Here is a 23,840-nt window from a genome sequence, read left to right as displayed (position 1 = left end):
ATTTTGTAGTTTTTAGTGTTCAAGTCTTTCACTATGCTAATTTATTCATTTTTTATGCTATTACAAGTGAAGCTGTTTTCTTTTTTTTAAAGATTTTATTTATTTATTTGACAGAGAAAGAGAGAACACAAGTAGGCAGAGTGGCAGGCAGAGGGAGAGGGAGAAGCAGGCTCCTCGCTGAGCAGAGAGCCCGGGGCTCAATCTCAGGACCCTGGGATCATGACCTGAGCTGAAGACACACTTAACCGATGGAGCCCCCCAGGTGCCCCTGAAGCTATTTTCTTAATTTCATTTTTGGATTGTTTTATTTTTGTTGTTTATTACTACTGCATAAAAATATAAGTGATTTTGTGTATTGATGTGTGTCCACCAATTTTGTTGTATTCATTTATTGTTTCTAATAAGCTTTTAGTGGGTTCTTTAGGGTTAAAAATAATTTTATTTTCTTTCAAAATCTGGACGCCTTTTATTTCTTTTTATTGCTGAATTGTCCTGGCTATAGCCTCTAGCCAATGTTGGATTGAAATGATTGGAGCAAACATCTTTATTTCTGATCTTCATAGGAAAGGATTTAGTCTTTTGCTACTCAGTATGGTGTTAGCTATAAGTTTGTATAGATGTCTTTTATCAGGCTGAAGATATTTCTGTTTCTATTTATTAAGTATTTTTATCATGAAAAGCTTTTAGAGTCTGTCAAATCATTTTCTTAAATAAATTTTGATCACCATGTAGATTTGTCTTTGATTCTATTACTGTGGTACATTACATTAATCAATTATTGGTATTAGTCAAACTTTGCATTCTTGGGATGAATCCTACTTGATCAAAATGTATCACTTTTAATACTTTGATAAATTTATTTACTAATATTTTGTTGAAGGTTTTTTTTTTTTTTTTTGTCTTTTGACATCTATGTTCACTGGAAAAACCAATTTTTAGTTTTTCTTTTTTGTGATATCTTTATCTGTTTTTGTTGTTAGGATATTACTGGCCTCATAAAATGAGTTAAGAAGTGTTCCTTCTGCTTGTAGTTTGTCAAAGAGATGGTAGAGAATTAGCACCATTCCTTTCTGAAATGTTTAGTAGGATTTACCACTGAAACCATTAGAGCCTGGGGCTTTCTTTTTTGGAAAGTCATTATTATTGATTAAATTTCTTTAATATGTATAATCCTATTTAGATAATCTATTTCACTTCCTGTCTTCATAGTTTTAATATTCCAAGGTATTGGTCCATTTCATCTAAATTATCAAATATTGGGGCACCTGGGTGGCTGAGTCAGTTGGGCTCAATTAGTTAAGCATCTACCTTGAGCTCAGGTAATGATCCCAGGGGCCTGGGATCCAGTCCCACATTGGGCTCCCTCCTCAGTGGGGAGCCTGCTTTTCCTTCTCCCTTGGCCTGCCGCTCCCCCTGCTTGTGCTCTCTCTCTATTTCTCTCTCTGGTCAAATAAATAAATGAATAAATAAAATCTTTAAAAATAAATAAATAAATAAATAAATAAATAAATAAATAAATATCAAACATTGAGGTAAGAGTTATTCACAGTATTCCTTTGTTATCTTTTTTATGTCCCTGGGATCAGCTGTGTTGACCTTTATTTCATTTCTCATACTGGTAATTGGTGTCTTCTGTCTTTTTCTTTACTAGCCTGGCTAGAGGTCTATGCAGTTCATTGATCTTTAATTAAAAAAAAAAAAAAGCTTCCATTTTCATTGGTTTTCTTTATTGTTTTCCTGATTTCAATTTCACTGATTTCTCCTCTATTTTTTACTATTTATTTTCTTTTGTATGCTTAGGTTTAAATTGTTTTTTTCTTCCCCTATTCTCTCAGTAAGAATCTTAGGTTATTGATTTTAAATTTTTGCTTTTATTCTAATGTATGTATTCAATGTTATAAACTTTCCTCTCAGCATTGCTTTTGTTGCATCCTATACATTTTGATAAATTGTACTTTTATTTTCATTTACTTCAAAATATTTTTGAATTTTTCTTGAGACTTCTTCTTTGCCCCATGTGTTATTTACAAAGGTGTTGTTAAATCTCCAAATATTGGGGGATTTTCCAACTACCTTTCTGTTACTGATTTCTACCTTATTTCTTTGTGGTCTGAAAAATTATGCTTTGTATGATTTCTATTCTTTTAATTTTGTGAAGGTGTGTTTTATAGCTCAGGATGTTGTTTATCTTGGTGAATGTTCCATGAAAACTTGAGATGATTGGTGTATTCTGCTGTTGTTTTATGAATTAGTCTATAAAAGTCATTTAGATTACATTGCTTGATAGGGCTATTCAGGTCAATTATCCTTAATCATTTTCTGCCTGCTTAATTTTTTAGTTGCTGAAAGAGGGATCTTCAAGTATAACAGTGGATTTGTCTATTCCTTTTTTTCAGTTCTATTAGGCTTTGCTTCACATATTTTAATGCTCTGCTGTTAGGCACATACACATTAGAGATTATTGTGGGTCTTTTTTTTTTTTTGGAGAATTGATCTTTTTATCATTATGTAATGCACCCATGTATCTCTCCTAATTCTCCTTGCTCTGAAATCTATTCTGTATGAAATTAAAGTCCTTTTTAAGCTTCCTTGTATTTAGTGTTAGTGTGCAATAACTTTCATTCCCTTTCTTTTTAGTCTGTGTTATTATATTTAATATAGGTTTTTTGTGTACAAAATACAGTTGGGTCTTGTTTTTTTCCATTCATTCTGACAATCTCTGTCTTTTAATGTATTTACATCATTCACATGCAAATTTGATATAGTTAAATTAATATCTACCATATTTATAACTCTTCTTTATTCACTGCATCTCTGTTCTGTTTCTCCCTCTCTCTTTTTACTACTTGCTGAGGTTTTATTTTATTTTTTTCTAAGGTTTTAATTGAACATTTCATATGGTTTCATTTTATCTCCTTCCTTAGCATATCATTATATTTCCTTAAAAAAAATTTAGTGACTGCCCTAGAATTTTTCAATATACATTTTAAAATAATCTAATTGTAACTTCAAATCACACTATATTTTTTCATGTGTAGTAAAGGCACATTATCAAAGTGTTCCCAATTCATCCCTCTTAGCCCTCATGATATTTGTGTCATTCATTTTACATTCATCAAGAGCTCAGCTGAGCTGGGAGAGAACTGAGATGCCAGATGTTGGAGTAACCAATTAAAGCAACAAGCTAAAGATAAATGAGTTAAGCCTTTAATAACTTACTAAAGATGGTATAAGCAAGACTCTAAAAATGGAGAAATCTCCAGCACCCTCTGTTCCATTTTCCCCCATGGAAGTGCAAACAGTCAGAGGTCAGGTGGATCGGCACATCTCACTCTTGAGGGAGTATGAAGGGAAAACAGCCATTTTGAGTTGCTTATTAGCCATTTTACAGCATGGCAACCCTGCTATACCCAGAGTCTGGACATTTAGATAAAGAGTTGAACTTAGGATTCCTGCTACAAATCTCTGCTTTACTTTTCCCAGAACATCTTTTAAAATAATCAGAGTTGAGCCTGGGAAAAGTTAATGACCACCACCCTAAGCACTTTATAAATAGCAAGTGCTGGCTACCCTGCTATCTGTTTCCTGCTCACTCATGACCTGGGACAGAAGACTGCCTTTATCATGGCTCATTGCACACCTCCATCCTATTTCTAGGATTCCTAAGCAATAAATCTTATGATTTTATTTCCTTTTGTAAGTTTATTGAAACTGTGCTTTCAATCCCAACTGCCTTGGGGTTTTCACTTACCCAAAATGGGAGTTCAGATGCTGAGGGAGCCATGCTAACCCTCTGTCAGTGGCTTGTGCCTCCTTATAAAGCAGGTTATAATCTGCATATTCTTAATTTACCACACGAGCTATGGGGGTGGGGGGGGAAGGGTGAGGGGGCAGCACAGGGTGCCTTGAACAAAAGTCTGTGGTAGTTTTACAGATCCAGGGGTGGAGGAAGGATGAGGGGAATGTCTAGAGTAGTAAAATACTGAGTCAGAGTGGGGAAAATTGTCTTCAAATTTTTCCCCTCCTTCCCTGTCTCATAAAGATGCCTCAGTAGAGTGCCTGAAGAAAATCTCTGTCCAAGACTCAGATAAAAAAATATCTATTTGAAAGCTTCTGGACTAGGAAAGCAAATATGCAAACCATGACCAGCCAGAGAGGCCTGAGCTCCTGACTCTAGCTATCCTCAGAGATTGTGATGCATGGCTGTGCACCAAGTCTGGTGTAGGGAGGACCATTTTCCCCTGTGAGGCCTGCCAGGTAAAGCCTCTGTGATTTACTGTGGTCAAGCCTGAGGAATTACACATAAGTTTTTAAACATATCCAGATTCCTCAATACCCAATTTGCTATAATCACCCACTACATTGTAGTGTTATTACTGTAAACAGTTATCTGGCATATCAAGTAATAATAAAAATATTTAATTTTAGCTTCACTTACTCATTTTCCAACACTTCTTTTCTTTATGTAACCCTGAGTTTTTGACCTATATCATTTTCCTTCTCCTTGAATAACTTTTTTTTTTTAAAGATTTATTTATTTATTTGTTTGTTTGTCAGAGAGAGAGACAGAACACAAGCAGGGGGAGAGGCAGGCAGCGGGAGAAGCAGGCTCCCCACCGAGCAAGGAGCCTGATGTGGGACTTGATCTCAGGACCCGGGATCATGACCTGAGCCGAAGGCAGCCGCTTAACCGACTGAGCCACCCAGGCGTCCCTCCCTGAATAACTTCTTTCAACATTTCTTACAGAGAATTTCTGCTGAAGATAAAAATTCCCCCAAGTTTTGTTTCTCTGAAAAAGACTTTATTTCTTTATTTTGAAGGATAATTTGGCTGGATATATAAATCCAAGTTTATGTGTTTTGTTTTGTTTTTTCCTTTCAACATCTTAATTATTTCACCTCACTTGCTTCTTCCTTGCATGATTTCTGATGAGAAGTCTGCTGTTGTTGTTGTTGTTGTTGTTGTTGTTGTTGTTGTTTTCTTTTACTTGTTCCTCTACAGGTAAGGTGAATTTTTCCCTTGGCTTCTTTCAAAATTTTCTCTTTGTCTTTTGTTCTCTATAATTTAATATGAAATGTCTAAATGTAGTTTTTGACATTTATTCTGCTGGTTGCCCTTTGATCTTTTTGGATCTGTACTTTGGTGTCTGTCAGTAATTATGGACAATTCTTTGTCATTTTTACATAAAATATTTTTTCTGCTCTCCCATTTTTCTTCTCTTTGTAGCACTTCCTTTTGATTCTCAGAGTTTAGATATTTCTGACTGCATTACACATCTGTTTATGCATGTTGTCCACTTTTTCCATTAACTCCCTTAATACAATAATCATAATTATTTTAAATTCCTTGTATGATAATTTCAAAATATGTGTCAAATCTGGATCTGGTTCTGATGTTTACTTTGTCTCATCAATGTGTGTGTGTGTGTTTTCCCTTGCCTTTAATATGCTTTGTAATTTTTTTTTTTTTTTTTTTTTAGCTAGAAATGACACATCAAGTAATAAGAAAGAAGAGAAATAGGGCTTTAGTGTGAAGTTGCATGTTCATCTGGCTAGGAGCTGGGCTGTCTTTAATGTTTCTATAACTAACTGTAGGGGGCAGAGGCTCCAAATTTTTCTGGTATCCTTGTTCTGTCACTGCCATTGCTTTTGGCTTCTCTAAGTACTCCCACTCAGGTCAAGTCTGTGTCTTCTAGCTCTTTCCCCTGCAATGCAATGTTATACTGAAGTACTATTGATATGGTGGGAAGTGTGGAGGCATTCTATAATCTGATGACCAAATCTCAGTCTTTTAGTGGGCCTATGTTCCTGGCTGTACCCTTTATTCATTCCACCATTAGCTATTCTTCCTTTAGTTGACACAGGAAGAATAGAAGGGACTGGAGTCACAGAGATGCTTTTCCTCCAGGTGGAATGTGGCTCAGGTAAAGATGTTCTCTCTGGCAAGTAGGTCTTTGTTATAGACAATACTCTGGGCATGTTTCACAAAGTTTACATTCCCTCCTCCTTCCAGAGTGATCAGAATATTTTTCTTGGATCTTTAGTGTGAGGATTTGGTAGGATTTCTTGAGGTCCAACCACAAAAGCGTTTAGGTCCCCCTAAGACTGCAGTCCTCAGGAATTCCTCACTCCCCAGTGAATCCAAATTTGGTCCCCAGCAATTTGTAAAAATTACCAGGTCACTGTTTCCACCTGCTTATAACTTCAGTGATTTCTCTTCCAGGTAAGCCCATCTTGGCTGTGATGCTTGTGCTTCACTAACATATCTCTCTTGATTTTAGGGTGGCAGTTTTCCCTGTGTCGTGGTTCTCAGATGGAAGTTAGTGATTTTCACTGATTATAGCTTTTTCTTGTTGTAAGGACATGAATAATGACTTCCAAGCTTTTTTACATGTTAGAACTGAAACCAGAAATACAACTCATGCCTTTTTTTACTCCTCTAATTCGAAACTCCAATTATTTGCATGTTAGACTCCTTGCTGTTATCCCAAAGAACTTGGGTAAATGTGTTTTCATTTTACTTTTATGTTTATATTTTTATTTCACTTTCATCTTTATAATTTTATTTCACTTTTTTTTCTCTTTTTACATCAAGTTGGTTATTTTTTATTGACATACTTTTAAGTTCACTAATTCTTGCCAATAGAATTTGGCAAGTCTGTAAGAGGAATTGTTTATTTTTAATGTTTTATTTTTCATTTCTTGAATTTCCATTTGGGTCTCTTGTTGTATAATTTTCAGGTCCCTGTGAAATTTCCTATCTTGTCATAAGCATTCTTATATATTAGGTTTAGTGTGAAACTTACCTGAAGCTAAGTGCATTGTCAAAAAGGATAATTAACATTTGTTAAAGAGTTCATACTATGTGTAGCTTATTTCTTACAAAAATAGTATAATTCAATATTTAGTCTTTTAATTGTTAATTTACCAGTAATATTTCTTAAAACTGAGTAATAATTATAAAGAAAATCAACAATAGACTTAACTTGTAAAATTGGTAGAAGATATTTTATAAAGCCTTTGGATAAGCAAAAACTATTAATGTATCTGCTTTAACATTTTTTCAAAGATAACTGCTTATTTCTGTTCAGTAGAGACAGATTTTTATAGCCAAAGGAATGTTGAAAATTTTCTGCCTTAGAGGCAATTGTAAAAATGTTTTAGTGTACCTCAGCTGGAAATTTCTATGGTTTGCCAAATTAAATAATCACTTTCTCCTTGAAAAAAATGTCTTTCATCTTGGAAAGGGTTTGAGAATAGTGTATATTTGAAAACTACGCAAATATTTAAAATTTTTTAGTGTTTGGCATGAAAATGCCAATTTTTAATCTCTGCCTTAATTACCAATGTGAGAATTCATGTAAATGAAGAAAAATGTAATAAAAAAAAAGTATGTGCCGGAGGTTATAAGAGGGAACTTTCAAGATAATATACTTTGGTAGTAGAGAATGGTTGGTTGATTATGCTTTATTCCTGAAAATGTTTAAAGCAAGTTTTATTTCCCTCCCTTTTCTGGTGAAATAAAAAAAAAAAAAGATTTCTATAATACTATTTATTAAAGATTTAATTTAGCTAGATTTTAATTATGGTTTATTTTCTATTTAATTAAATAATAACAAACTCACTATTAAATGTCAAGTGGATTTATACATGGTGGCATTCCTTTACAGATATTTTTCTGATTTATTCTAAAATTAATAATCTACTATCTTAAAAGTAATTACCAGACTTATGGTTATGGGGAGGTACTATTATAATCTAATAATAGGCATTAGAAAAAACTTTGTAAGATTGTATCCTGACCACAACATACTTATTAGAATGGCCAAAATTTGAAACACTGACTCCACCAAATGATGAAAAGGAATTGGAGCAACAGAAACTCTCATTCATTGTTGGTAATACAAAATGGTATGGCCACCTAGCCAGACAGTTTGACACTTTCTTACAAAACTAAACATACTCGTACTACACAATCCAGCAATCATAGTCCTTGGTATTTCCCCCAAAGAAGTTGAAAATATATCCATACCCAAAGCTGTACATGGATGTTTATAGCAGCTTTATTCATAATTGCCAAAACTTGGAAGCAAACAAGATACCCTTCAGTAGGAGAATGGGTAAATAAACTGTGGCACATCCAAGCAATGAAATATTATTCAATGTTATAAAGAAATGAACTATAAAGCCATGAAAAGACATGAAGGAAACTTAAATGTATATTAGTAAGAGGAAGAAGTTAATCTGTAAATGTTGCATACTGTTGATTCCAACCAAATGACATTTTGGAAAAGGCAAAACTATAGAGACATTAAAAAAAAAAAAGAGAAGAAAATGGTAGTTGCCAGGGGTTGGGGTAGGGTGGGGTGAGGGAGATGAGAAGGCTGAGCACAGAGGATTTTTAGGAGAGTGAAAATGCTCTTTATAATACTTTAATGGTGGATACATACCATTATATATGTGTTCAAACCCGTAGAATGTACAACACCAAGTGTGAATCATAATGACTTTGAGTGATTATGATGTATCAATGTAGGTTCACTAATCATAAGAAATGTACCACTCTGGTGGAGGATGTTAATGAGAAGTCTAAATGTTTAAGTGCAGAGGTCAGGGGTTTAGGAAAATCTCAGTAACTTCTGCTCAGTATCTCTGTGAACCTAAAACTGCTCTAAAAATTAATAAAGTTGAAATAAAAGATTGTATCTTGCTCTTATATAAATAGTTTTCAGTGGCATATTCAGTGTTTTTGAAGGTGGTCATTTCCATTCGGTAGAGACAGACTTTTACGGTTAAAAAAATGAAAAATGCTGACTTCAATAAGGGAAATCACTACATTGTACGTCTTAATAATGTCTCTTAGGGAGAAGGGCAAAGGAAGAAATGTCATGGGTTTGGGCCTTGTAAAGGTAAGTTTTTGGTGTGTAAGCCTGATTATGATTGAATGAGGTTTATGACATAATAAATTAGGGTGGTGGACATAGAGATTAGAGGATACGGAGGTGAGAGAATAAAACCAGTCTTGAACAGTAAATGGTGTCTTGTTTTTCTTTTTCTTTTTTTTTTTTTTAAGATTCATTATTTATTTTAGAGATGGGGGAGGGGCAGAAGGAGAGAATCTCAAACAGACTCTTCACTGACAAAGGAGCCTGACATGGGACTCCATCCCAGGACCTGGAGATCATGACCTGAGCCAAAACCAAGAGTCAGACACTCAATGGACTGAGCTACCCAGGTACTCCTTGTTTTTCCCTTTGTTTTTAAAGAACATTTTCTCTTAACCCTACCAGAAAAGAAGATGCAAATAAATTAAGAAGCTTATTATACATTATATTAGGATCTTTCATTAATCATATTTTAAACAAATGGAATCTACTATCATGAAGAAACTAAAAAAAAGTACTAGTGACCTAAAATTTACATTTTACACTTTTTAATTCTATTTTTATTTTTATTCCTAAAGTGTATTTATTTATGTAATCAATCCCTATACCCAAGGTGGGCCTCCAATTCATGATCCTGAGATCAAGAGTCACATGCTCCCCAGAATGAATCATCTAGGAGTCCCTATATCTTACACTTTTTAAAGTACCACATATATATCTTTATTTATCATGCAGTTAAGGACCTCACAATAATAAAAAAAAAATCAAAATATTTCCAGAAGTAATGAGATACCTACTCATGGCTCTTAAAGAAAGAGACAAAACACCTCTCTGCCCCTCGATAACTCTACCTTGTACCTTGATTTAATACCAAAAACCCATTATCTTGAATACCTTACTAGGTAAATTGTCTGTATTTTATTATTGGCTTTATTTTCCTGGGTAGAAAAAGAAAGCAAAAAACTCTAAATGGGCAAAAATAACTGAGCTTCTTAGCCTTTAGAGGGAAATTCTTTATTGGATACCACTTTAAATGTCCTTCTGATATCCCTCTTTCACAAAAAAGAAGTCCATATATGACATAGGCATATTCATTTAAAGCCTTAATCATAGCATTCGTATTAGTAACATAAAAGAAAACCTTCAGCCTTTACTTTTAAGGGATTCATTTTAGGCTTCTGATATTAATAAGGAATGGGGACACTGATAGCTCAATTTTTTCATATTAAAGGGCTCATTTGCAAAAAAACAAAATAAATGGAAGAAAAATAATTTATGCAAGGGCTGCTAATCCAGCTGTTTTGCTTCTGGGCTTAATTGGATTTACCTAGAATTGATATTTGGAGTCAGCATGTGTTATATCAACAACATAAGCAATAGTTACCCAACATAAAAGAGGCTATGCAGAGTAGTAAACTCCCAGATTAAAAACCTCAAACCAAAGACAAAATATTAATTTATTTGACTTAATCTTAGCATAGATGTTTTTCTTAGTCATGTATATTGTAGACTTTTTATACCAGCTTGATGCTATATTTCTACATTTCTATCCTTTGCATGTATCTGCTAGACAGAGACGGTGAAAGGCACGAGAGTCCAAAAAAATGAATTTGAAAATGATTACACATTTCTTCTTCTGTCTGGCAGGCAGCCAGTTGACTATTGTCTCTTCAGAAAGGGTTGTAGCATCTACAGTTTCAAAGTCGGGTACAAATCATCAGTTATGAGGCCTTTCCCATATGCATGTAGAAAAATAAATTTCTTCTTTAAAATTTAGCCACATAAGCCACGTTCAGGGAAGAATTTGCACATGTATTTATTTATGTATATTTTAATCCATTTATCTATGGGAAGTTAATATTAGATGTTTTCAAGTGAATGTCAGAAATATTTTATTTATTCAAAATATTAGAGATTACCAGTGCTTAAAGGAAATACATTTTCCAATACAAATGATGAATATATGTATATATGTCAACCTGGAATGCAAATGTATTTTATATATAAATGCATATCCATATCACCTAAAATGGCAATACATTCAATATTTTTAGCTGCATAATTCATACTCTGACATCCGTCACTACCCTCTCCACCCTGTTTGCAAGTACCCCTCTCATTCATATCAGCACACCTGATCTTCCTTTTCTGCTCAACTTTTCCTTTTTTATTGCAGTTATCACCTAAAATGCTAAATAATGTATTTGTTTATTATGTCTCTTGATCGCTATTTCCCCCTGCTCTAATGTACGCTGCATGAGAGCAAGGATTGTTTTGTTCCCTGATACATCCCAATTGTCTATAACAAGCATGTCACAAGTAGGGTAGGTGCTTAGTAAATGAATGAATGAGCATGTTGCAAATATTATGTATGTGTACATATTTTTATGTACTACTGTATGTGGAGATAGATGATAGATGATAGATAATGTTCTCAGACTTTTAAATTCTACTTTCCACATTTTTTGTCTAAGCCATTTTTCTCTCTAAATAGACTATGAAATGCATAATGTCTAAAAGTTTAAATCAAAAAGTCCAGTTTTACTTTCCTAATATTCTGACTTCAGAGTTCTGAGATATTTACTTACCCAACAAAATGCTTGACAGAATAGTCTTTCATTTTCTTAACTAAATGAATTGCTATCATACTGTTCTGAGTTTCATTGACCAATATTTCTTCCAAATGAAATGAAATGAAAAGCCACTCCTGAACTAAATGAAACAGTCTGGGTTACATCCAAATCTTCCAATGAAATGGGCACTGGAGCTCAGCAGCATCATCCGAGCCAACTTAGCTCAGATGAGTTTGAGTTAAGTGCAAACATTTCCACCCCATAGCAAAATAGAAAAATTTTCTGCACAATCATGTCATAACCTAGCAAATTTAAGGTCCAGAAGCTTCACACTAGAATATTTCCAACACTAATGGCAAACCAATTGGGCTGTCACAACTTACTAAGTAAGCCATGCAGGTGTATTCAACTGTATTGCGAGTTGTTTTATGAGAAAATATCTTTAATTTCTGCTCAAATATTCAGATCTCCGCTCAAAGTGTCTCCTTAGTGATATCTAAATAGTACACTCTTCACATTTTTACAGCCTATTATGATTTTTATGCATTTTTCTTATTTGGTTGTTGTCTGTCTTTCACACTAGAAGTTCTATGAAGGCAAGAACTTTGTATGCTTTGTTTATCCCTGCCTCCCCAGTGTCAAGAAAAATATAGCTTATAAAGTTGAGGTGCTCAAATAATAGCTGTTAAGTCAACAAATGAATGAAAATAAACAGCACAAGGAGGGGATGTTTCTTCCACTGGGCGTTTAGTTGCTTCCAAAGCCTCTGTACTGAACATTTAAAATAATAAATATCTTCTTTTAAAAGATTTTATTTATTTATTTGATAGACACACAATGAAAGAGGGAACACAAGCAGGGGGAATGGGAGAGGAAGAAGCAGGCTTCCCACCGAGCAGGGAGCCCGATGTAGGGCTCGATCCCAGGACCCTGGGATCATGACCTGAGCCAAAGGCAGATGCTTAATGACTGAGCCACCCAGGTGCCCCAATAATAAATATCTTCTTGTGAAAAGAGTTTTTATCTTTCCTAGAAACATCTCTATGATGTGAGTTAATATTCTAGTGTCATGTTTATTACAAGTCACATTAGAGGATTCAATAACTATGATCTCATAACTACATGCTAAGTCCTTAGAAATTACCTGATTTTTAAATTATTTTGTTTTTGATTCACTAGGTTGAGTGTTAATATGAAAAACAAACAGATGAAAAAAAAGTAAATAAATATGCTACTTGTGAAAATAGACAAATGGAGAAGACTTCAAGAGATTCAGAGCTTCAATGGTGGAACAGGAGAAGGTCAATGTTTGAACTGCAGGCATTTTTGTTAAATCCAAGGTGTCTTTCCTAGATTTAAGATCTGATGAGTACAGGGTTGAATATATAGGCCAGAGTTAGGGGAGAGGTCTTAGCTGAATATATAAATTTGGGATTTATTTTCAAATACATATTTAAGGCCATAGGAAAGGAAGTGAATGTATATAGAAAGAAGAAGAGGTCTGAAGATTGATCTCTGAGATACTCCAATATTAAGTGATTGCAATGATTGGATTTACCAAGTAAGGCCTATGAGAAGTGATCAAACAGGTAGAAGGAAGAAACATGTAGGCAATATGGTGTCCCAACTATCGAATAAAGAAAAAAAAATCTGAAATGTGAGATTGAAAGGCTGGAATCAAAATATATTGTTCTTCATGGTTTTTGAAATTGTTCCAGTTCTGTTAGTTTTTCATTATAAAAGTGACAGGCACATAACAGAAGTGTTAGAAAAGAGAAGAAAAATTAATTCATAGTCATGTTTAGTAAAACATGAACAGGTATTTGTTGGAAGACCTCAAAGCCACTATTAGTAAATTTAATTCCTTTTAATTTTTTCATTTTATGCATATTCTTAAATACTGAACTAATATTATATGTATAGATTTTTATCAAATGTTCATTTTACTTAAACTGTAAGCATTTAGGGACACCTGAGTAGCTCAGTTGGTTAAGCATCTGCCTTCAGCTCAGGTCATGATCCCAGGATTCTGGGATAGAGTCCTGCATCAGGCTCCTCACTCAGCGAGGATTCTTTCTCCCTCTACCTGCCACTCCCCCTGCTTGTGCTCTCTCTCTCTCTCTCTCTGGAAAATAAATAAATTAAAAAAAAAATAAACTGTAAGCATTTAAAATATTAATGTTTGCTGATTACCAAGTTCTTTTACAGTTTTTATTGAGATATAATTGACATATAACATTATATTAGTTCCAGATGTAGACTACTATTTTTTAAAATAAAGAAATAATCATCCATAAGGGGTTAAACTGTATTTCTTAATCTCTTGTTAATAAATATTCATATTTTATCTCTCAATCAACAAATATTTTTGAGAGCCAATTTGTGCCAGGTACAATATAGAGATGAAAAATGTTCTAGAGAAAAATATATACAGGTTAATAAACAATTACAAAATAATACAAAAATTTAGAAATTGATATTTATTACACACCAGGTACTGTTCTGAGTCTTTTACATGTATTATCATATTTAATCTTAAACAAATCTTATAAAACAGGTGTTATTTTGAGGGATGAGTATGTGCACAAGAGTGGAAGAGCTTGGAGTTGATAGAAAATGTCAACTCATTTGTGTAAATATGATGGGGGGCTAGCTTATGGCAAGCCAATGACTCCCAGGAGATTGCCTTGAGGGGACAGCCAGGATTGCCTGGAGAAAAAGCCTTGGGCTCAGTCTACAAAGTACCCATGTGATGTCTGAAAGAGATCCTGGAGATTGTGGAAACTGTGTAAAATCTTTAGAAATTGAAATGGCATGAAGAGATTTATGGTTTATAAAAAACATTCCATAAGTGAGACTAGAACCATGTGAGCCTCTAAAGAGGTGATTGTGGTGATGGATGTACAGCATGAAGCAGTTCTGATCAAAGCATTCTTTTCTGTGTTTGGGAATATTTCTTAGAAGTCTAGTAACTGGGTAAAAAATATATATATATATACACACACACATATATGAGTTTTGGAAAGGAATATAACTATTTGGGAAATTTTCCCCAAAAGATTTTATAAGCTTAGAGTATGTATACATGATTTTATTTTGGTACTTTTTACTTTATTTTTTTTCCATCATTATTATCAGCTGGCCAGGTTCATAGTAATTGCCAATTGTCATTCATGTTTTCTCTTTGTCTCTGATTTGAGCATTTTGATTATAAGGTGTCTATGTACATGGGTATTTGTTTTCTAGATTCCCATTCTAAATATCTTCCTGAGATTTCAAATTTTTGTTACTATTTTCATTATTATCATAATCATCATGTTTACTTATAAGGTAATGTGATTATGGTTGTCATCTCATATATCAATGATTTCAATATAAATTTATAAATACTGCAGATTTTTTAAGAACATTTTCATTTCCCATTGCCAACTATCTATACTACAGCATTAAGATGGTCATCGAATCTTGATTTTTTGACATTTCCAGGGGTCTTCATTTCTTTGTGAGGTTCAAGTTTCCGTCTGATATATGCTTGATGCCTGAAGAACTTACAACATTACTTGAGAAGCAGGTCTAATAACAATGAATTCTCTCAGCTTTTGTCGGCAAAAGTCTTTATCTACCTCCATTTTTGAAAGCTACATTCCCTATAGAATTCCATCAACAGGATTTTTTTGTTTTTTCCTTAGTCTTTTAAAATTGTCACTACATTGTCTTCCTGGCTTGCATTATTTCTGAGAAAATGTTTGCTGTAGTTCTTATCTTTATTCTCTTATGTGTAATATTTCTTTTTTCTCTTACTGCCTTCAAGATGTTCTCTTCATCTTTCTATTTCAGTTTGACTATGATGTGTCTTATTTTTTGTTTAGTTTGAAGTCTTCTGAGTTTCTTTGATATGTGATCTGATGTTTTTCATTATTTTTATAAAATTATCAACTATTCTTGGGCGCCTGGGTGGCTCAGTCGTTAAGCGTCTGCCTTCGGCTCAGGTCATGATCCTGGAGTCCCTGGATCGAGTCCCGCATCGGGCTCCCTGCTCAGCAGGGAGTCTGCTTCTCCCTCTGACCCTCCCCCCTCTCATGTGCTCTCTCTCATTCTCTCTCTCTCAAATAAATAAATAAAATCTTTAAAAAAAAATTATCAACTATTCTTTCTTCAAAATTTTTTTTCTGCCTTGTTACATCTCTCTTCCCCTTGTGAGATTCCAATTTCATGTATATACCACTGGATGTTGTGCTGAAGATCTTGGATGTTCTGTTATTCATTATTTAACACTTTTTAAAACTCTTTGTGTTTCAGTTTGAATAATTTTTGTTGACCTAACTTCAAACTCACTGAGTCTTTCTTCACTTGTGTCCCTTCTACTCATGATCCTGCTGAGGATTTACCTCTTTATCTCTTTTATGACTTTTTATTTATTTATTTTCCAATTTATAGCATTTCAATCTTGCTATTTCTGGCTGCTGAAATTTCCCATTTTTTCACTCATTGTCCACCTTTCTTACTAGATCCTGTAATATCTAGTGATAATTGCTTTAAAACTTCTTCCAGTGAACTCTAATATCTGAATCATCTCTGCTTATTGTTATGTTGATTGCTTTATCTCTTGAAAATGTTTTTTTTTTTTCTGAATTCTTTTTTGTGTATGTATTTCATAATTTTTTATTGAATGTCAGATAGCACATACAGAACAGTATAAGTAGATAAAAATAGTATTTAAGCCTAGTAATGGTTCTGCATTTTCCTTTCTGAGGGAGTTAGTGTGTGAAGTTGAGCCAATCTGGGCTGAGCCTGTTTTTGCTATGGTTAGTTTCAATGCACGAGAGACTGTAAATTCCTTCAGCTGCTTAGCAGGGAGTCTGTGGTCCCCAAATATTTTCCCAGTGCCCATTTTACCCCATCAGCTTTTGGCCATCCCTGCATACCTGTACCACAGAGAAGAGTCTCTCTCCATGTTCTTGCCACTCTCCCAGTTGTAGAGTGCTGTGCCGGGTACTCAGTGCTAGGTGGAGTTAAAAGGGTTCTTTGTTGTCCTGGTTCAGCATTAATCTTAGGCAGGACGTACATATGTGTCCTGGCCTCTAGGATGGGACATGTTGTGTTCTTGTCCCTTTTCCCCATGACAGCAACCTTTGTCTTCTTATCTGTGGCTAGTGTTTTCTAAGAGACAATTGCCCATCAGCCTCTTGTGCTTCTAAATAATAAACCAGCAGAGACACTAACTACATTTTTTTTTGAACTATCTTTTCAACAATTTTGTAGTGCACAAGTTTGTCAGAAAAAGATAATATCTCTCTGGAGCACAGAGCAGATTTGTTTGCTAGTCACTAAAATAAAGATCAAATCTCCTTCTGGGACAAAAGTCAGATAGGTTTGTTTGCCATCCATTATAAAAGATTGAAACACCCTCAGTTGGAGCTCCTCTTCTGTAAGGCAACCCACTATGTGTACAGGCATCATCTAACCTTCATGATGTCACCCTATGGAAAACGGGGCTCAGGGATCTGGATAAGAAAATGGTAATATTCTGACTACCACTATTGCTGTGAGTGTTAAACCGTTGTCTATGCCCTAGGAACCTCGTGCTATTTTGCCAGCATCTATGAAATTGTGTCAAGTTAACTTGTTAGCTTGTAAGTAGGGTAAAATCTCAGACCCTTCACAGTTCTTAACAGTCTTGGGTGGGATTTCCTGCTCCTTTGCTAGCAATATCAGGCCTTCACTTTGCATCAATGTAGGATCCTAGGTCTAAGACTGTTTTGTATCTCTCCTCCCTAAGGGTACAGGTTTCAACTCTTTTCCTAATAGTAATGAACTTTTATCTGTATCCTGAAGGGTCCCCTTCCACTCCCCACAGTCTGAATGTATTTTCTTCTACTCAACCCCCAGAAACTAAGGCAATCACTTTGTAGGAGAGTTCCAGAAAAGTGGGCAGGGCCTCTGCCTGTATTCTCACCGATGATCATCATCTGCTTGCCCTGTGCTATGGAGAGATTTCTCTGGCCTCCTGTCCAACCCTCATCTTTCTCCTGAGCATCTGGCAGGGCCCTGTGAAAAGCATTTTGCAAGTAAGTGCAAACTTTCCTTATGCCTAGGGCCCTTACCTATTCCAAACTAGCATACTAGTCTGCTCTTGGTCTTTAAGGATTAATTAAAAAGTTTGCTTATCTCTTGGGGCACCTGGGTGGCTCAGTCAGTTAAGTGGCTGACTCTTGATTTTGGCTCAGGTCATGATTTTGGGGTCCTGGGATCGAGCCCCACATCGGACCTGTGCTCAGCAGGGCGTCTTCTTGGGATTCTCTCTCTCCTTCTCCCTCTGCCCCTCACCCCGCTCTCTCACTCTCTCTCTCAAATAAATATATTAATTTTTTTAAAAAGTTTGCTTATTTATTTTGTACCCACTTCCATGGCTTTCTCTCCTGTCCCAACTAAGGTGATACCATTTGTGTGTCCCGTCTTTTCTTGGATGGGTTTATTCATCCTTGTATTTGGTTCACTTACTGCTTTGAGGAATCAGCTCTGTAAGGAATTCAAGAAAAGCTATGATATCATAAATAATCTAGCTTTTTTCTCCTTATTAGGTTTGAAGCAATGTCCTTTGCAGCTGTCCATTCTTAGACAGAAATGGAATAGTGTTTCATTCACTTGAACACTATTTTCCAAACTCTACTAACAACAAAGCCATTATACTCAGCCATGTCAGGGGCATCCAAAGATGGATAAATAATGGTGAAAAAGTAATATATTCTCCTCACTATGAAGGTAGTAGTTTGGAGGAATGCCTGTTCATTTATCTCATTGTTATCCCATTTGAGGTCCAGCTTCCTGGACTCTAAGCTTTCTCAAGTCTACAACTCAAAATACCTCATAATCCTACAGAGTCCTTGTTCCTTCCTAGTCTATTATCAGATGAGTAACCACTACAATATTACCATTTTGCCTATTGAAGTCACTCAAGGTCCCTTTTTGTTCTGTTTTTTTTTTCACCTGGCTGGCTAAGTGAGAACCAAAGGGCCTAGAACAAACTGAAATTGAGCCCCTTAAGGGTATTGGTGCATAGAGAGTTAATTCTTCCAAGGATACTGCCTCTTAGCTGTTTTTTTTTTTTTTTTTTTCACAAGCCTAGCTCCTTTTTGTTTATGAGATAATTGAATTTTAAAGAAACTTCAGAGTTCTATTCATATGAAACTCTGTGACTCTTTAATGTTGTCTTCAACAAGGAAGATGAATTATATGATTTCGAGTTGGAAAGCAACATAGGAACATATACCCTAAACTTTTTGTCATAAAAATAAGAAAACTGAGACAAAGCAAAGTTAAATGGTTTGCCCAAAGCCATATAGATGTAAAATTAAAGCAGAAAACAAAGAACAAGTTTTAAATCATCCTTCTTTGACCACAGGGAAGGCTTAAGAAAGAGAGACTGTGTTCAAATCCTGGGTCTATTGCTTACTTATCTGTAAAACAGAAGCAAAGTAACTCAAACTTTCTAGCTTTCTGGGGAGGTTCACCCTTTTGGGACATAGAGGCAATAATGACAATATTGCTTCCTAGGGTTGAAGTGACTAAGAAATGACATTATTGTTGAAAGTGCTTCTCCAATGTTTTCAATAAACACACAAGGGCCTTTCAAACAGTAAAATGTATTTTATATTAATGTATGAACTTTCAATAAATGAGCAGGAGGAGAAACTGTCAAATCAGTATTTTTTTGCAGTTTTTTTTTTTTTTTTAAGATTTTATTTATTTATTTGACACAGAGAGACACAGCGAGAGAGGGAACACAAGCAGGGGGAGGGTCAGAGGGAGAAGCAGGCTTCCCGCGGAGCAGGGACCCTGATGAGGGGCTCGATCCCAGGACTCCAGGGAGTCCGACTGAGCCACCCAGGCACCCCTTTTGCCGTCTTTTGAATGGAAATATGTCATATTGTCTCAGAGGCCTCGGCTGCATACAGGAAGGTCGGGAGTAGGTTGCAAATGTGGTTTCTGTTACGATTCAGACTGGACAGGGTTTTCTTTTTTTAATGTTTAATTAACCTAATTAGTGTATCTGTTGCAAGTGTGAGGAAGGTGGTAGTGTTCTAGTAACACTGCAACACTTTAGGCAAAAGTATAGATGTGGGTGTGCACGGGTTTGGGGGAAAAATGGAGAAACAGGTTTGGATGAAAGCTACAAGAGTAACTACCATAGAAATCATCCCCCCGCCCTTCCCAAGGAATAGCTGTGGCAGCGAGTGGTGCCGGCTTGGCGTTTCTAACATTTATTTTCTAGCCAATGCTATAATTTTTATTCCTGTTTATTGACCAAGAACTGCTTCATTTACTGAACTAACCACCTTGTAGAACAGTGGTCCTGCCCTCTGGTTTCTCCGCGTTGGCCCTACAGGTAATGCCCACCTTTCTCCCATAGATGGCAGCATTTCACAAACAACGCCAGCACGCAGACTGGGGCTCTCCACACTCTCAAAGAGAAAACAGCTCCTTAATCTGTTGACAGGATTAAGGACCCCTGTTGTTTTACAGGAAGTAAATAAATCCTTATGGTATTCTGGAAACCTCAGAAGTATATGAGAGTGGTAAGTAATTGTTTATTCTATGGTAGAGGTATCAAATGGATATTTACAGCATTTAAAACAATTACCTTAGATTGATGTGGACTAGTGTTAAAACCCAGCCTGTTCGCATTATCTAGTTTAGAATATTTGTTAAACTCTAGCACAGTGGGTTTACTTTCTGAGTACAGAATTTCTTGCTAGCACGATTTGATAGTGAACACTAAAGCTGAGAAGACAGTGACATTTTCTTTCTCAATTCAGATGAGGCATTTAGAAATTAAAATATTATCTATACGCAAAGCATTGGGTAAAACATATGCCACATGATATGATAAACTAGAGGAACACAAGCAAAATAAAAGAGACAGTAATAGAGGAAAACTAGTATTATAGTGGATGTGTTTAAGCAAAAGGTTATCTTAGACTTTAAAATCCATTGGAATTCTCAATGTTGGGTAACATTCTCAATGTTACCCAACATTGTTTAAAGTAGACAGAAAAGTACTCTCGCCTTAAGTCTAGAACACCGATGTGTTCTTACATTAAAAGGTTTTAGTTGGGATTCTTAAGTATGTTTCTTAAATAATTCAAAAATGACAAAGGGCAATAATCTAAGTCCATCAGTGAGATTTACCCAGGGGTCAATTAAATGTTCCTACGATTTAAGATTTCCACTGCCTTAGGGTGCACTATTTTTCTTTTTTTTTTTTTTTTTACTCCTATTTTTTTCTGCAACTTCCTTTACTCTGTACATTTCAAGAAGTTGATGCTTTTTTTAAAAGTACATTTGATCTGTGGTTCTAACTAAATAAATGATTGTCATTTTGAGTTACGATACAAACCTTTTCATATATTTAAGATCCAGATTTCCAATAAGAAAATTAAAAATGGTTTTGTAAGTGATAATCTCTAAAATGTCTGGTCTTTGACAGTACAACTAGTCTGTAAAGACTTAACCAGACACTCGGGTCATGATCCCAGCTGTCCTAGGATCGAGCCCCACATCGGGCTCCCTGCTCAGCGGGAAGCCTGCTTCTCCCTCTTCCACTCCCCCTGCTTATGTTCCCTTTCTGGCTGTCTCTCTCTGTCGAATGAATAAATAAAATCTTAAAAAAAAAAAAAAAAAAGACTTAACCAGGCACTAAATACAATTTTTCTTTTAAATTCAAGTATTAAATTAGAACGTTTTCTCTCACTGTCACTCGTATTTTATTTTTATGAAGAATTAATTAGATAATTGGCTTTAATAATCCATGAAACTCTTGCTCGAGTACCAGATATAGTATTAACTCTGCCTTAGTTGAACTTCTTAACCATTCTGGTCTTCAGTTGCCATATTGATAAAATGGGAAAATAATTATTTTATGTAAAACACATAGTGTTAATTTAGTAAGTGGTAGAAAGTATTATTGTTTGTGTAAATCAAATACTGAATCTTTGAGTAATGATCCAGGAAAGGCTCTAGGAATTGGATACAAATGGCAGATTCCTGTTGCTTGCTCCCCCCTACACACTGTCTTACATCACATGATTGTGAGTTTCACAGTGCAATTGACATTATCAATAACCAGTCAGTGCTTATGGGCCAATCTAGATGTTGCCCATCAAGTATAGTAAGCTTGAGAGAATTCATTTAGCAGCCAAGCGTGATGAGAGCAATGCACATTTACATAGCATTGGTAACATGATTCAATAATATGCAATAAGAGTGATAAGAAGGTGATGAAAACCTGACCAGTAATTGCTCTTTTTTTTTTTTAAGCTTCTGATAAATACTTTTGATGCTTTAGATCCTGCTCAAGGAAATTATAGAAAATCTTCAAATGCCAGTCTAAAATTAAACACCCTGCCATGCATTTTTTTATTGTGGTAAGAGCACATATCATTAGATCTATCTACCTGCTTCACACATTTTTAAGTGTACAGAACAGTTTTGTTAAATGTAGTCACCATGTTGTACAGCAGATCTCTAGCACTTTTTCATCTTGCTGTAACTGAAACTTTATACGCATTGAACAGCAACTCCTCATTTCCCTCTCCCCACCACCTCCCCACAGACCACATTTTCCTTATCCATTCATCCATCAATGGACCTTTAGGTTGTTTCCACGTCTTGGCTATTATGAATAATACTGCAGTGAATATGGGAGTGCAAGTACCTGTTTGAGACCCTGACTTCAATTATTTTGGATAAAAGCCCAGAAGTGAGATTGCTGCATTATAGGGTGGTTCGATTTTTAACTTCTTGAGGAACATCTATGCTGTTTTCCAGAGTGGCTGCACCATTTTACATTCCCACCCACAGTGTTCAAGGATTCCAGTTTCTCTGCAACCTTACCAGCACTTGTTGTTGTTGTTGTTGTTTATAAATGGCCATCTTTACAGGTAGGAAGTGGTATCTTATTGAGGTTTTGATTGGCATTTCCCTGATGATGAGTGATTTAGAGCATTTTTTCATATCCCTGTTGGCTACCTGTATATCTTCTTGGAAAGACATGTCTATTGAAGTCCTTTGATAATTTTTAATCAAGTATTTGGGGTTTCTTTGCTATCAAATGTAAGAGTTTTAATACATTTTGGATATTATATATATAGGTACCTAAATATAATATAAATACTATATAAATATATAAGTACATATAATATAATACATGAAAATATATAAATATAAATAAATATATACATAAACATAAATATAATATAGGATATAAATATATATAGAATATTGTAACCCCTTTTCAGATACATGGTTGGCAAACATTTTCTCCTATTCATTCTATTGATTGTTTTCTTTGCTGTGCAGAAGCTTTTTAGTTTGATGTAGTCCCACTTGTCTATATTTGCTTTTTTTCCTGTGTTTTGGGGGTCATTGCAAAAAAAAAATTATTGCCAAGGCCAATGTCATGAACCTTTTTCTTTACGTTTTCTTCTAAGAGTTTTATAGTCTTGGGTCTTATGTTGAAGTCTTGAATCCATTTGGAATTGATTTTGTTTGTACAATGCATTTTCTAAAGTCACCATTTTGTAAAAAAAAATAAAGTCGCCATTTTGTTTTAAACTTTATGTAGTAATCATTCTTATATGTGCAACAAATGAACCACCCTATAATGCAGCAATCTCACTTCTGGGCTTTTATCCAAAATAATTGAAGTCAGGGTCTCAAACAGGTACTTGCACTCCCATATTCACTGTAGTATTATTCACAATGGCCAAGACGTGAAAACAACCTAAAGGTCCACTGATGGATGAATGGATAAGGAAAATGTGGTCTGTGGGGAGGTGGTGGGGAGAGGGAAATGAGGAGTTGCTGTTCAATGCATATAAAGTTTCAGTTACGGCAAGATGAAAAAGTGCTAGAGATCTGCTGTACAACATGGTGACTATATTTAACAAAACTGTTCTGTACACTTAAAAATACTCATACCCTCCTTTTAAAGTTATCTCTCTTGATTTTGAAATACAATTGAAAATTTGTTTCAGTAGCTCTAAATCATCTTGATTGTTTTTAAAACCATTTCATCCATGCTTTGAATTAATTGCTTCTTTGAAATCATGTGATTACATATAAATACGAGATATGGGCCAATATTTTTGAAGGAGTAGCAAATTTTTACAAAAGCAGGAAATAAATAAAAACATTTGTCAAAAGTTTAATAAGATACCAAAGATATACTTTCCATATATCATGTAATTTCTAGAACAAATCAAATTAAAATATGGTATAATAATAATAATAATAACACAGACCATTAACAAACATTTGACTGAATGTGATTTAGATTTTCACCTTTGCATGGGTCTTTGTGTAACTGTATTAAAAAATAAAA

Source organism: Mirounga angustirostris, unplaced genomic scaffold, assembly GCF_029215605.1.
Source record: "Mirounga angustirostris isolate CCGP_5_RB_7025 unplaced genomic scaffold, mMirAng1.0.hap1 SCAF_8, whole genome shotgun sequence".
NCBI classification, from domain to species: Eukaryota; Metazoa; Chordata; class Mammalia; order Carnivora; family Phocidae; genus Mirounga; species Mirounga angustirostris.
Note: the sequence above shows the minus strand (reverse complement) of the source record.